General features: G+C 43.3%; 1 pseudogene; it reads left to right on the forward strand.

Annotated features, from left to right (window-relative positions):
• The first annotated feature begins 4,931 nt into the window (after window positions 1-4,931).
• LOC112812553 (ER membrane protein complex subunit 2 pseudogene) lies at window positions 4,932-5,822 on the forward strand (annotated as a pseudogene).
• Window positions 5,823-12,999: the final 7,177 nt, after the last annotated feature.

Genomic DNA, 12,999 nt, shown 5'->3' on the forward strand with positions numbered 1-12,999 from the left:
ATTAAGGCATGTGTAAGGCCTGGGTACAGGTCCTAGCAAGAACAGAAGCAGGAAAAGGAGGGAAAAGCAGGTTTTTTTCATGGAGCCCCTTCAGTTTCCCTGTCTCACTGTTACTCTGTGACACTCAGGAGAAGCCTGATTTCATACTTTGTGGATAATTTTTTTTTCTGAAAATCTACATCATTCTTTATCTTTGAAATTTGAAACATTAGCAGCTCACCTTCATATATTGAACAATTTTAGTCAATTTTGCTTTGACTGTGATAGGGTCTTCCCATCTAGAGATGAAAGTTTTTTCTCAAGAAAGTTTTCTCAAGAAAAGTTTTCTCAAGTTTTCTCAAGAAAACTGTATTCTCTTCTCCAAATATTGCTTATCCTCCACTTGTTCTGGAATTTTCTTTTTTTTCTTTTTTTTAAGATTTTATTTATTTGTCAGAGTGAGAGAACATACACACTAGCAGGGGAAGCGGCAGGCAGAGGGAGAAGCAGACTCCCTGAGGAGCAAGAAGCCCGACATGGGACTCAATCCCAAGACCCTGGGACTGTGACCTGAGCCGAAGGCAGACGCTTAACCGACTGAGCCACCCAGACGTCCCTGGAATTTTCTTTTAGACATGTCAATAATCCATGCCTTGGATCTCTAGTCTCATATCTGTGTCTCATATCTGATTATCTTAGGCTGCTATTACACCGGTGTTAGGATAAATGTGTTCTTACTTTGGAATTTTAAGCTTCCAAGTAGTGTTCATCGCCTGGTCAAAGCTTGAGCACCCCATCTTCAGTTAATACTGAGGTCAGCAGCTATCTCTCCCTCCCTCTGTGAAGGAGGAAAAATCATTTTCCCTCTATTCTACCGGATCTTGGCTGAGACACTCCTATAATAAAAAGACAAGTTAACAGGAGAAAAGCAAACAGAAATTGAATAACATGTATATGTCGTGTATACACACTTGGGAGAGACTCTCAGAAAGGGCCAGGCCCCCACCTTAAATATCATCTTCAGCTGAAGGCAAAAGAAAGACGTTGGGGGTAGGGAGTCAGTTATGGGAGGTTACCCTGGCAAAGCACAGTAAGCAAGGTTAAGGTTTGATGCTGATTTGTCGGTGACTTCACCATTGATAAAAGTTTCTAGAGATTTGGTACAGTGAGGGAGACACCCTTACAGACGGAGATTTCCCTTATAAATGTTAAATGTCTCTTACAAAAGGGTAACTTCTACTATCTTTTCAGAGCTTCTGTGTCTGTTTTTTTTTTTTAACAATCATCTCAAGATAATCTTTATACCAAAGAGGCATATTTTGGGGTGACAAATTCTCCTTCCCTTCACCTGTTAATGCAGGATCTCAATAAAATGTGCAAGTCAGACAGGCAAAGTTTTCGAGGCTCTCTTTTATAGAGTTGGGTGGGGGCCGGGAGTGCCAACCAAATTCCTTTGGATATGGAACGTTAGTTTGCTTCTGATACATGTGACCGCTAGTGGTCCACCTCCAGCCACATCTGGGCTGGCAGTGGGTTCCTGCAGGTGCACAGTAAGAAGCCAGTATCCACCCACAAAGAGCCCCGAACTCCGGTCGCACAGTGGCCAGATGTTGTGCATGTAGTCAAGGTGTGTGCCGGCCCAAGAAGTGGCACGAGGACCCAGCCCGAGTCATCTGGTGAGGCGCTACCAGCAGCCGCACCTCAGTAATGCTTTTTAATAGGAATTCTCCCCTCCCCCAATCCAAGACCCTATCCCGGATCACACATTACATTTTACTGCCCTGTCTTTTCTGTCACCTTTACTCTGGGGGAGTTCTTGCTTATTTGGTCTTTGATGGCATTGACATTGTTGAAGAATAGAGGGCAGCTGTGTTGTAATGCGGCCGGCACGCTGGGGTACAAGACCACCTGGCTAAGGGGTCCCAAACAGACCAGATCTGGCCACTTGCTGCTGACAGAATCCAAAGGCACTTGATTTGGGAGAAATGAGAAAGGGATTTATTTAGTGAGACCAACACCGGTGAAGAGAGTGGACTAGCATCTCAGAGACTATCTCCAAAGTGCCAGCCAGACATGCATCCAATCCAGGCTGATATGAGGAAAATGTGGGGCAAAGGTCGGTGGGTACGTGCAGGTGGGCGGCGAAGGGCAAAGCCATCATGGTCTTGGGGTCAATCACAGGCGGGGTCTCACTGGCTTGGGGTGGTCCCTGTTGCTTGAGGGGGTAGTTTCAATCTCCATCAGGGGATGCTTTGCCCTCAGGGTCTTCTGCCTGAGCCAAGAGACAAGCTGGAAAGAACCCAACTAGAAAGTTCGAGGTCAACATGGAGGCAGCTGAAGTCTTGTTTCAGTAACGGGTTGGGGGGTGTTTGATGTTTTCTCACGATTACAATCAGGTTATGAACTTCTGGCAGGAGAATTTCATAAGTGATGTTGTGTCCTTATCAACATATTCTATCAGGAGACATCATTTTGGTGCTGACTAATCAACGGGTTCAGGCAGTGTCTTCCGCACTTCTCCACCGTAAAGGTACCTTTTTCCCATTTGCAATTACTATGAACTAATAAATTTTGAGACTGTAAGCCACAGTGTAGTTTTTGAGTTCTTGTTCAACCTCGATATTCCACAGGCACCTTTATTACCACACGTCAAGAACCAACCTCTTTGGCTTCACCCTCTGTACTCGGCTTCTCTTTCCAAATTTCCTCCCTCCGCTGGTAATGTCATCATCCGCCCAGACTTCCCAGCTAGAAACCTCAGGTATCTTTAACTTCTGTTTCTCCTTTCCACCTGAAGGGAAGGAAGCCTTCTTCTCTACTCTTCAAGGTCTTCCAACAGGACTAAAAATTAAACTGACATGAGATAGATTAACAGGAGAAAAAAAATCCCAGTTTTTTTCACATGTGCACAGTCATGAAATCGAGACCCAAGAGAATGACCAAGGCAGGGAGTTTTTAGACTTTGTAGACAAAGAGACAATTAATCTATGAGGAACTGACAGGGCAAAGAGAATGGAATTTGGGAGCTTCAATTAGTAAGGAATTCTAGACAGAATTTGGACTGGGGTAGTAAATTACTAAAAAGTAACAAGGATTGTGTAGAGGATGCTTTTAGGCAGCAGGCTTGAGCAATGGGATGTAGAGCAAGGCCAAAGGGCCCACAGGGACCACCGAGCTGCACACAAACGGGCCCATCCGTTGACTCATCTCCAGAATCTCCCTAAATCCTAGTGGACCAGCGGGTTACTTGCAACTGAGTACAGGCACCAAAAAAGGAAAATTCCATACATTCCCATACCTCCTTCCCTTCCCCCTTTAAATACAGCCCCCGACACCGCCTCCTGGCAGACAGTGTCCCCTCCACTGTCCTGCCCGCTGTTCTCTTGCAGTGTATCCAATAAACTTCTAGTTCCTTCATTCTGCTTCAGGTGAATTCTTTCACTGCCTGTGCCACCAGCTTCCACCCAATTGGGTCGCCCCATGTTTAGGGACCCCCATCTGATCAAGAGAGACACCACAGGTCGTTTATACAGCCTTCTGGGCTCGAAATTTCCCATCTCTGGTGATCAGGATGTCTCTTTACTGCCTGCCCCAGGAAGGGTACCTTTGATACGGGAGACTTATTTCCTGCTTTCGGGAGGACAGAGGAGGGTCTGAGAGTCCTTCTGTGCAGGCTGCCCCTTAAGTCGCTTTTATTTACAATAATCAATATGCCAAAGTGGCACATTTGAGGGCAGCCTGCCCTGGGGCCCTATAGACCCAAACAGCCAACGAGTCCTCCTGATTACATCTCAGAAACATCTCCCAAGTCAAGTGCCACCCCTACTCCAATACTTCAACAGCCTCCTAACTGGCCTCGGTGCTTCCAGAATACCATCTTTATTCTAGGCCATCCTCCATGCTCTGCCAGAATGATTTTCCCTCAACTTGACATGATAGGGTCACTCACTGCTCTGCTGAACGTCTATCCTCCATTACTGTCTATCTGTTGACCTCTCTTTGTATACAGAAAGTAACTATTCAGGATGTATAGAATATCATCCAAGATTGCATAACTTGACCCCAGTCTAGCTCCCCAAGCCCCTGTTTCTGCACTCCCCACTTTTCCCCTGAACACCAGCCAAAATGAACTCCTCATCCCCCACAGGTTTCACATAGTTCAAAATCTCATGTCTTGGTCCCTGGTAGTCTCTCAACTTACGATGCCTCTCCTTCGTTTATCCTTATACTCTTGCCCAACCTTTCCCGATTTCTATCAGACTCTTGTCTTTGAAGATTTTCTCAGCCCCTTCCTCACAGGAATTAGCTGCCCTCTGCCCAAACCTCTAAGCTCCTTGATTACCAAGACTGTTGCTCACTTGGTGTTGTGCCCCAAGCGCTTAGACCATTGGCGGTCAGTGCTTCATGAACATTTGCTGAGGGAGAGAAGGCACAGTGCAGCTGACCACACACCTCAAGTTGTCTGACAGAGTGTGACACTGAATGGAAAGCTGGGCATAGCATTGCATGGACGTTCCATATATTTGTGTCCTAGAAACAAGAATTTAATGCATCCAGTCTCAACGGCATGAGAGTTTCCATTTCTGCACGTACTGACGTACGTCGAGAGAATTTCGAGCAGAGCCTAAGTTGTATCTCAGTTGTAAAGTGGAAATGTCACTGAAATACTGCATCATGTCTTGGGGGCCTGAGAAAGTTACTATTCCCAAGATTGCTTAATTCACCGTGAGTTAGTTTATTTATTAGAATAAACTTTGTCACTCATTGCTAAAACATTAACTAGAATAATGCATCTTAATTGAGGGGGTCTTTTTGGGGGAGGGGTTTGGTTTTTTTTGTTTTTACCTTCCATGTTCAGGAAAAAGAAAGGATGTTATGACCGACTAACAGAATTATTATCAGAGATTTATTTCTAAAACCATCTTTCAGCTCTGCCTCCAGGTTCTGAGAAGATGGCGAAGATCTCAGGGCTTTACGATGTCACTTGGGAAGAAATGTGAGATAAAATGAGAAAATGGAGAGAAGAAAACTCACAAAACACTGAGCAAATTGTGGAAGCTGGAGAGGAATTAATTAATGAATATGCTTCTAAGCTTGGAGATGATATTTAGATCATATATGAGCAAGTGATGATTGCAGCCCTAGACTATGGTCGAGATGACTTGGCATTGTTTCGTCTTCAGGAGTTGAGAAGACAGTTCCCTGGCAGTCACAGAGTCCAGAGACTAACTGGCATGAGACTTGAAGCCATGGAAAGATATGATGATGCTATACAACTATATGATAGAATTTTACAAGAAGACCCAACTAACACTGCTGCAAGAAAGCGTAAGGTTGCCGTTCGAAAAGCCCAGGGGAAAAATGTGGAGGCCATTCGGGAAGTGAATGAGTATCTGGAACAATTTGTTGGAGACCAAGAAGCTTGGCATGAACTTGCAGAACTTTGTATCAGTGAACATGACTATGCTAAAGCAGCCTTTTTAGAGGAGCTAATGATGACTAACCCACACAACCACTTATACTGTTAGCAGTATGCTGACGTTAAATATACCCAAGGTGCACTTGGAAACCTCGAACTTTCAAGAAAGTATTTTGCTCAGGCACTGAAACTGAACAACAGAAATATGAGAGCTTTGTTTGGGCTTTACATGTCGGCAAGTCATATTGCTTCTAATCCAAAAGCAAGTGCAAAAACAAAAAAGGACAACATGAAATATGCTAGTTGGGCAGGTAGTCAAATAAACAGAGCTTATCAGTTCGCAGGTCAAAGTAAGAAAGAAACCAAATATTCTCTTAAGGCAGTCGAAGACATGTTGGAAACACTGCAGATCACCCCGTCTTAAGGTTTCAAACTCATTCACATTACATTTCACAACTGCACAACTGAACTTACTGGCCTGTGACTTATTTACTAAATGCCTAGTGCTATTTATATACTAATTTTTTGTTAAGAGGGCAATTGTAAAGAATGTTTATATAAACCTAAAAATGCCTTGTATTGCTTAGCACGAAGATGGAGAAAGTCCACGGAAGAGAGATTTAACAAGATTCATATTGATTGTACATCATTCTCTTCATATCACACATATATAGCTTCTGTTAAACCATAACCTGATGTAGAAATCCCATAAATAAATCATCTGATTTATTAAACTTGCATTTGAAGATTAAAAAATAAATAAATAAATAAATGCATCTTTCAGGTAACATAATGTGTCAGTGTGGAGTATTCTCCAATAGTAGACAATGAAAATATATTACCGTTATTAGGGGGAAACATAACACTTTATTTTTAAATGCACAGGATAAATCTTTACTACTTAAGGTAAAACTATGCTACAACATATACATCTCAAATCTCAGTGGCTTAGAAAAACTGGAAATTTCTTTCTCTTTCATGCAAGGTCCAAAAGGGGTGTTTCTGACAGGTGGGTGACATTCCTCCAAGTGCCAATTCTGGTTACCCTGTTTTCTTCTAACTTGTGGCTCTGTCATTTTCAACATATGGCCTCCAAGGTCATGGGTAATAGGAAAGAATTCAAAGGATGGTACTTGGAGGATTGTAACAGACCAGGCTTGGAATTCATCCACTTCACTTCTGTATGCATTTCATTGGTTAGGATATAGTCACATGGCCACACCAAATTTCAAAGGGCAGCTGGGAAATGTGGGTGCTCAAGAGGCAGAAGACAGGGGTTTGTTCAACAGCCAGCCAATCTACACCAAGAAGGTCCGATTTTCTGTGTCCCCTTCATCAACTCCTGGAGGTCTAGTCTGTGAATAGCTGTGATCATAATTATGAACCCAGTGGCACCTAGATGGTTCAGGCATCAAGTGTCTGCCTTCGGCTCAGGTCATGATCCCAGGGTCCTGGGATCGAGCCCCGCGTTGGGCTCCCCGCTCGGCAGGGAGCCTGCTTCTCCCTCTCCCTCTGTCTGTTGCTCTGCCTACTTGTGCTCTCTCTGTCAAATAAATAAAATCTAAAAAAATTAAAAAATTAAAAATAATAATTATGAACCTGTACTACAAGACTTAATTGCCAAAACAAACACCTAGTTGAATGAATGTATGGTGCTTACAAAAGCATGAACTAAAGATTGAAAACAGAATGATTTTCTTAAGTTCATCCTGAGCTGGATAAAAATTAAATAAAAATATACTTGTGAAACTGCCTCAAAGCATACAGTTGACCAAAAATCAAAATGGCTGCACTAATGCTTCAGTGAAGCTCAGTTTTTAAAGTAACCTTTTTCTTCACTTCCGCAAACCTCCCCTCCTCCCTTCTTAGCCTTCTGTTTCAGGTACCACCCTGAAAACAACTAAGGAGGCTGGCAACACATATACAATCCCTGTCGAAACCGGCTAGACCCCGTATTTCCCTGTAAAACACCCCAGCCCCTTCCTCCCGGAAGGCTCACAGTTTTTGAAGGCCACTGCCTGCTGCAGCCTCCTTTGCCTGGCAAAGCAACAAAGCGATTGTTCCTCTTTATCCCAGACTCCATCTTCGTATTATATTTTGGTTCTGAAGCACGGAGGTTGGCTTCCAACACTTGTTTATTGAGATTTGCAGTTAATTCGGGTTTTGCTGTTATTATAATGCAGAAAGCTGTTACTTTAATTCATGCCTGAAAAATCGGAAGAGTTGATTTGTACCATGGATACTCAAATGCTATGGCAGAAATACATGTCGCCTACTGCTTGACAAAGGCAGCCTGCCCCAAGAAAATCAGCCAGGTGGAGGCAATTAACGGGATTGTGGCTGAGTGATTCAGCTGGGGGTGGGGACTCACAGCACCCAGGAGAGAAGGGGCAGCGTAGGAGTGCAGTTGTGTGATTAAACCTGCAAATTAGCTGGCTAGTCCTGGAACAGTCAATCTGAAGGCTTTTGGGGTACGTGTAGAGCCTGCGTTTTATGGAAAAAAAGAGAAGTAGAGAAGCAGCCATTACATAGCAATACCAGATGGAGTGAGCAAAGGTGGGACAGAACTATGTCTTTTTTGGTCTGTGTCTCATGGGTGGTGTAGGGGCCAAGGGCAAGCTGCCCCAACATGGGCCACTTTGGCATGAAGGTTATTTTGAGTTAAATGCAAGCAGATTCAGGAAGAGCTCTTTACCTCCCTCTCAACTGCCTGAAAAGAGTTGAGATAGAGGACCTGCTCCAGGAAGACAGCCGTTGCCATAACTACACTGTGATGTGAACTACGCACGATAGGGATGAAGCTAGCAAGACCTTTTTGATCAAAGTTCTCTATGTCCCATTGTTTCTGAGTGGCCCAGCAAACATTTGCTTATCAAACATTTACTCTTCATCCTGTAAACTGCATTCCTTCCCCTTGAAGTCCCAGATGCCTACTTCCTTCTCCTTAATTCAGGATGACATACATACTTCATTCCGTCTGTCTTTGGAATTTCATGGCTGTGTGCATTCCTTGTAAGCATAAAATTAAATTTCTCCTGTTGATCTGTCTCATGTCAATTTGATTCTTAGTCTAGGAAGAAGGACCTAGAAGAGCAGAGGAAATTCTTCCTCCCCGACAGTAGCATATCCTCTGAGTTCCTAAAGCTGCAAACACCTCTTTGTTTATGATGGTCAGGAAATCTCATGGACTGTACTTAAATGGAAGGAAGCATTTGGCAAGCCATCTTATTTCCTCTTGTAGTGTCATCTCCAGATGCCTTTGTGTGAGGTGAGTTAATAAGGCAGCCTTTCCTAAAAGAGGAAGCACATAATAACCACCACCATCACTGAGCACACAGCACAGAGCAGGTGCCTGCTAGGCACGTACACGTGATGTCCCCATTGGGGATGGTGATTGTTTTTGAATGGAACTAGCTTGCTAATTTTCTTTTTAATTTTTTTTTCTGATTGTGCTAAATGAGTGAGATATGTCAAATCACACCAAACAGTAGCAATTTTGGAATGATAGCCCTCTTCCTTCTCTAAAAGTGATGGGATGTGGTTTGCAAAAGACAGATATATTCAGAAATACAAAAATTAAACTTGCTCAGGGGCGCCTGGGTGGCTTAGTCGGTTAAGCGTCTGCCTTTGGCTCAGGTCATGATCTCAGGGTCCTGGGATCGAGCTCCGTCTGCCTTTGGCTCAGGTCATGATCTCAGGGTCCTGGGATCGAGCTCCGCATCCGGCTCCCCACTCAGCGGGGAGCCTGCTTCTCCCTCTCCCTCTGCCCCTCCCCACTCGTGCTCTCTCTCTCTCTCTCAAATAAATAACATCTTTTTAAAAAATTAAACTTGTTCATAAGAATATTAAAATAATTCAATTTGAACTAAGCACTAGAGTTATTTTCTAAAGAATTCATCCATGACTGAAAAACACTGAGGAAAGTTATTGCTCTCCCAGGCACACAAATCTGGGAAGTCACTTTGGGAAATGGTATGTGTGAAGGTGCAAAGAAGGGAGAAAGCATCGCATTTTGAGGGTATGACTCTCAATGAGTATGGCTGGCTTGTAACATGTAAAGGGACAGGTTGGGGGAAATGATTCAGAAGCCAGAGCACAGAAGCTGCTAAGTCCAGGCTAAAAGGTTAGGTTTTCCCTCAAAGGCAGTGGAGAGGTGTTAAAGAATTTTGGGCGAGATCTGAAAAAAATGGGGAAATCACTTGTCTAAATGATCAAATCCCCTGCATGCTTTTATACCAGGCTTCACTCTCAAATGAAGAAGAGAAAGTCCTGTAAAAACTCTGTCTTGTACAGAAACAAAGGACAGTAGAGTGGGTTTGTGCCTATATAGTTAATTCTGTTGGTTTGAAAATGTGCCAATTACATGTGCACAAATCTCAGGAGAGCCCAGAGACTTGTGGGATGCATGGAGTACAGACTACAGTAGAGAGGGGCATTAACCCAGGAAGCGTTAAATACGACAGGTAGGGGAAATGGTAGGGAGAAAATTTTTGGTCTGTTCGTTGACAAAACTGTTAAAATGTCTACCCTCGAGTCATGAACTTCTCCAGGGGACTCTGACAGGTTTCTTAATCCTTGGCCGCAAGGGAAGACCATTTTATTTATTTATTTTTTTAAGATTTTATTTATTTATTTGAGAGACAGACAGAGACAGATAAAGAGAGCACGAGCAGGGGAGGGGAAGAGGGAGAGGGAGAAGCAGGCTCCCCTCTGAGCGAGGAGCCTGAGGTGGCGCTCAGTCCCAGGACCCCTGAGATCATGACCTGAGCCAAAGGCAGACGCTCAACTGACTGAGCCACCCAGGAGCCCCAGGGAAGACCATTTTTAAAGTGAAGGTCATCCTGTACCCTTGCTGGCTGGATAGAATGGACATGCAGATTTAAAAGTTTTTAGGAGCTGACTGTGATGGTTATCCAAAAATGCCCACGTGGCACGACCCAGGCTCCTGCTGGAATGTGCAGGTGGAAGAATAAAGGGAACAATTAAGAATGGTCCCACCTCTAGGGAGGGGTCATGTACTGTCACTGTCACTTTCATAGAGGCAGACATATGGAGAACATATTTAAGGATGGTCTTGCTTCTAAATTGGTGTCATCCATTGTCATGGTCACTCTTAAGCTGAACGGAGAAGAAAATTATGCCCACAGCATTTGCTAAATAAGGACAAAGAAAATTATCATGCAATTCATCTACTCTCTCTGGCTGTCATGCGCGGCCCCTTTCCAACCCAGCAAATAGATTTGTTATCTATCACGCAGGCGGTACCTTGAACTTCGTAAATCGGAATGCTAAGACTTTTTCTGTCACTTTAACATCTTTAAAAAGAATGAATATATCACTCTTCTAATTTTTTCCCTGAGCCTAGAATTTTAAAATTGAAATCAATACAAGAGAAAAAAAAAATCACATTTAAATGGGGGTGGAAAGATTAGAATATGAGAGGAAATTATACCACAGCCAGAGATGAGCTCTGGTTGACCCTCTGCTATGCCCTTCAACGACAGGATGTGGGCTTGGGGTCCTCCAGCATACCCAGTGCTATTCTGTGCTGGAATAGTTTTTCAAAGGCAATTCCTGTCTGCTGGAAACCACTCTCTCTCACGTAACAACAAATCCACATTCAACTACACTGCAAATTCGTTCTAAATCTTATGGTTGTTATTTACCAAGGTTTTCAAATATTTGGATATATGACATTGACAAAGAGCTTGTGCTGTGTTGTTGTTGTTGCCTTTCCTCCAACCTCAAGGTAAACTCTTGTTCCTGATCATGAATTCATTTCAAAATGTTCAGATCCTGGAATAATCCAATTTGTGGTATGGATGTGTGTGTATCTGAAGGAAGTAGAACTGGTAGAAGAAAACAAACTGGGATCAAGGATAGAATTATCCACATGAAATTTTATTTATTTTTTTATTAATTCTATTTTATTATGTTGTTAGTCACATACATTACGTCATTAGTTTTTGATGTAGTGTTCCATGATTCATTGTTTGCGTATAACACCCAGTGCTCCACGCAGAACGTGCCCTCTTTAATACCCATCACAGGCTAACCCGTCCCCCCACCCCCCTCCCCTCTAGAACCCTCAGTTTGTTTCTCAGAGTCCATAGTCTCTCATGGTTCGTCTCCCCCTCCGGTGTCCCCCCTTCATTTTTCCCTTCCTACTATCTTTTTTTTTTTAACATACAATGTATTATTTGTTTCAGAGGTACAGGTCTGTGATTCATCAGTCTTACACAATCCACAGGGCTCACCATAGCACATACCCTTCCCAATGTCCATCACGCAGCCCCCCCATCCCTCCCACCCCCCACCACTCCAGCAACCCTCAGTTTGTTTCCTGAGATTAAGAGTCTCTTATGGTTTGTCTCCCTCTCTGGTTTCGTCTTGTTTCATTTTTTTCCTCCCTTCCCCTATGATCCTCCATCTTGTTTCTCAAATTCCTCATATCAGTGAGATCATATGATACTTGTCTTTCTCTGATTGACTTATTTCGCTTAGCATAATACCCTCCAGTTCCATCCACGTCATTGCAAATGGTAAGATTTTTTTGATGGCTGCATAATATTCCATTGTATATATATACACCACATCTTCTTTATCCATTCATCTGTTAACGGACGTCTTGGCTCTTTCCATAGCTTTGCTATTGTGGACATTGCTGCTATAAACATTGGGGTGCATGCACCCTTCAGATCACTACATTTGTATCTTTGGAGTAAATACCCAGCAGTGCAATTCCTGGATCGTATGGTAGCTCTATTTTCAACTTTTTGAAGAACTTCCATACTGTTTTCCAGAGTGGCTGCACCAGCTTGCATTCCCACCAACAGTGTAGGAGGGGTCGGTCCCCTTTCTCCGCATCCCCGCCAACATCTGTCGTTTCCTGACTTGTTAATTTTAGCCATTCTGACTGGTGTGAGGTGGTATCTCATTGAGGTTTTGATTTGGATTTCCCTGATGCCGAGCGATGTTGGAACACTTTTTCATGTGTCTGTTGGCCATTTGGATGTCTTCTTTTCAGAAATGTCTCTTCATGTCTCTGCCCATTTCTTCCTTGGATTATTTATTCTTTGGGTGTTGAGTTTGACAAGTTCTTTATAGATTTTGAATACTAGCCCTTTATCTGATATGTCATTTGCAAATATCTTCTCCCATTCTGTCAGTTGTCTTTTGGTTTTGTTGACTGTTTCCTTTGCTGTGCAAAAGCTTTTTATCTTGGTGAAGTCCCAAGAGTTCATGTTTGCCCTTGCTTCCCTTGGCTTTGGCAATGTGTCTAGGAAGAAGTTGCTGCGGCTGAGGTCGAAGAGGTTGCTGCCTGTGTTCTCCTCAAGGATTTTGATGGATTCCTGTCTCACATTTAAGTCCTTCATCCATTTTGAGTCTATCTTTGTGTGTGGTGTAAGGAAATGGTCCAGTTTCATTCTCCTGCATGTGGCTGTCCAATTTTCCCAACACCATTTGTTGAAGAGACTGTCTTTTTTCCATTGGACATTCTTTCCTGCTTTGTTGAAGATTAGTTGACCATAGAGTTGGGGGGCCATTTCTGGGTTCTTGATTCTGTTCCATTGATCTATGTGTCTGTTTTTGTGCCAGTA

The sequence above is a fragment of the Callorhinus ursinus genome, unplaced genomic scaffold (genome assembly GCF_003265705.2).
Source record: "Callorhinus ursinus isolate GAN/ISIS: 27379988/994484 unplaced genomic scaffold, GSC_fseal_2.0 scaffold16, whole genome shotgun sequence".
NCBI classification, from domain to species: domain Eukaryota; kingdom Metazoa; phylum Chordata; class Mammalia; order Carnivora; family Otariidae; genus Callorhinus; species Callorhinus ursinus.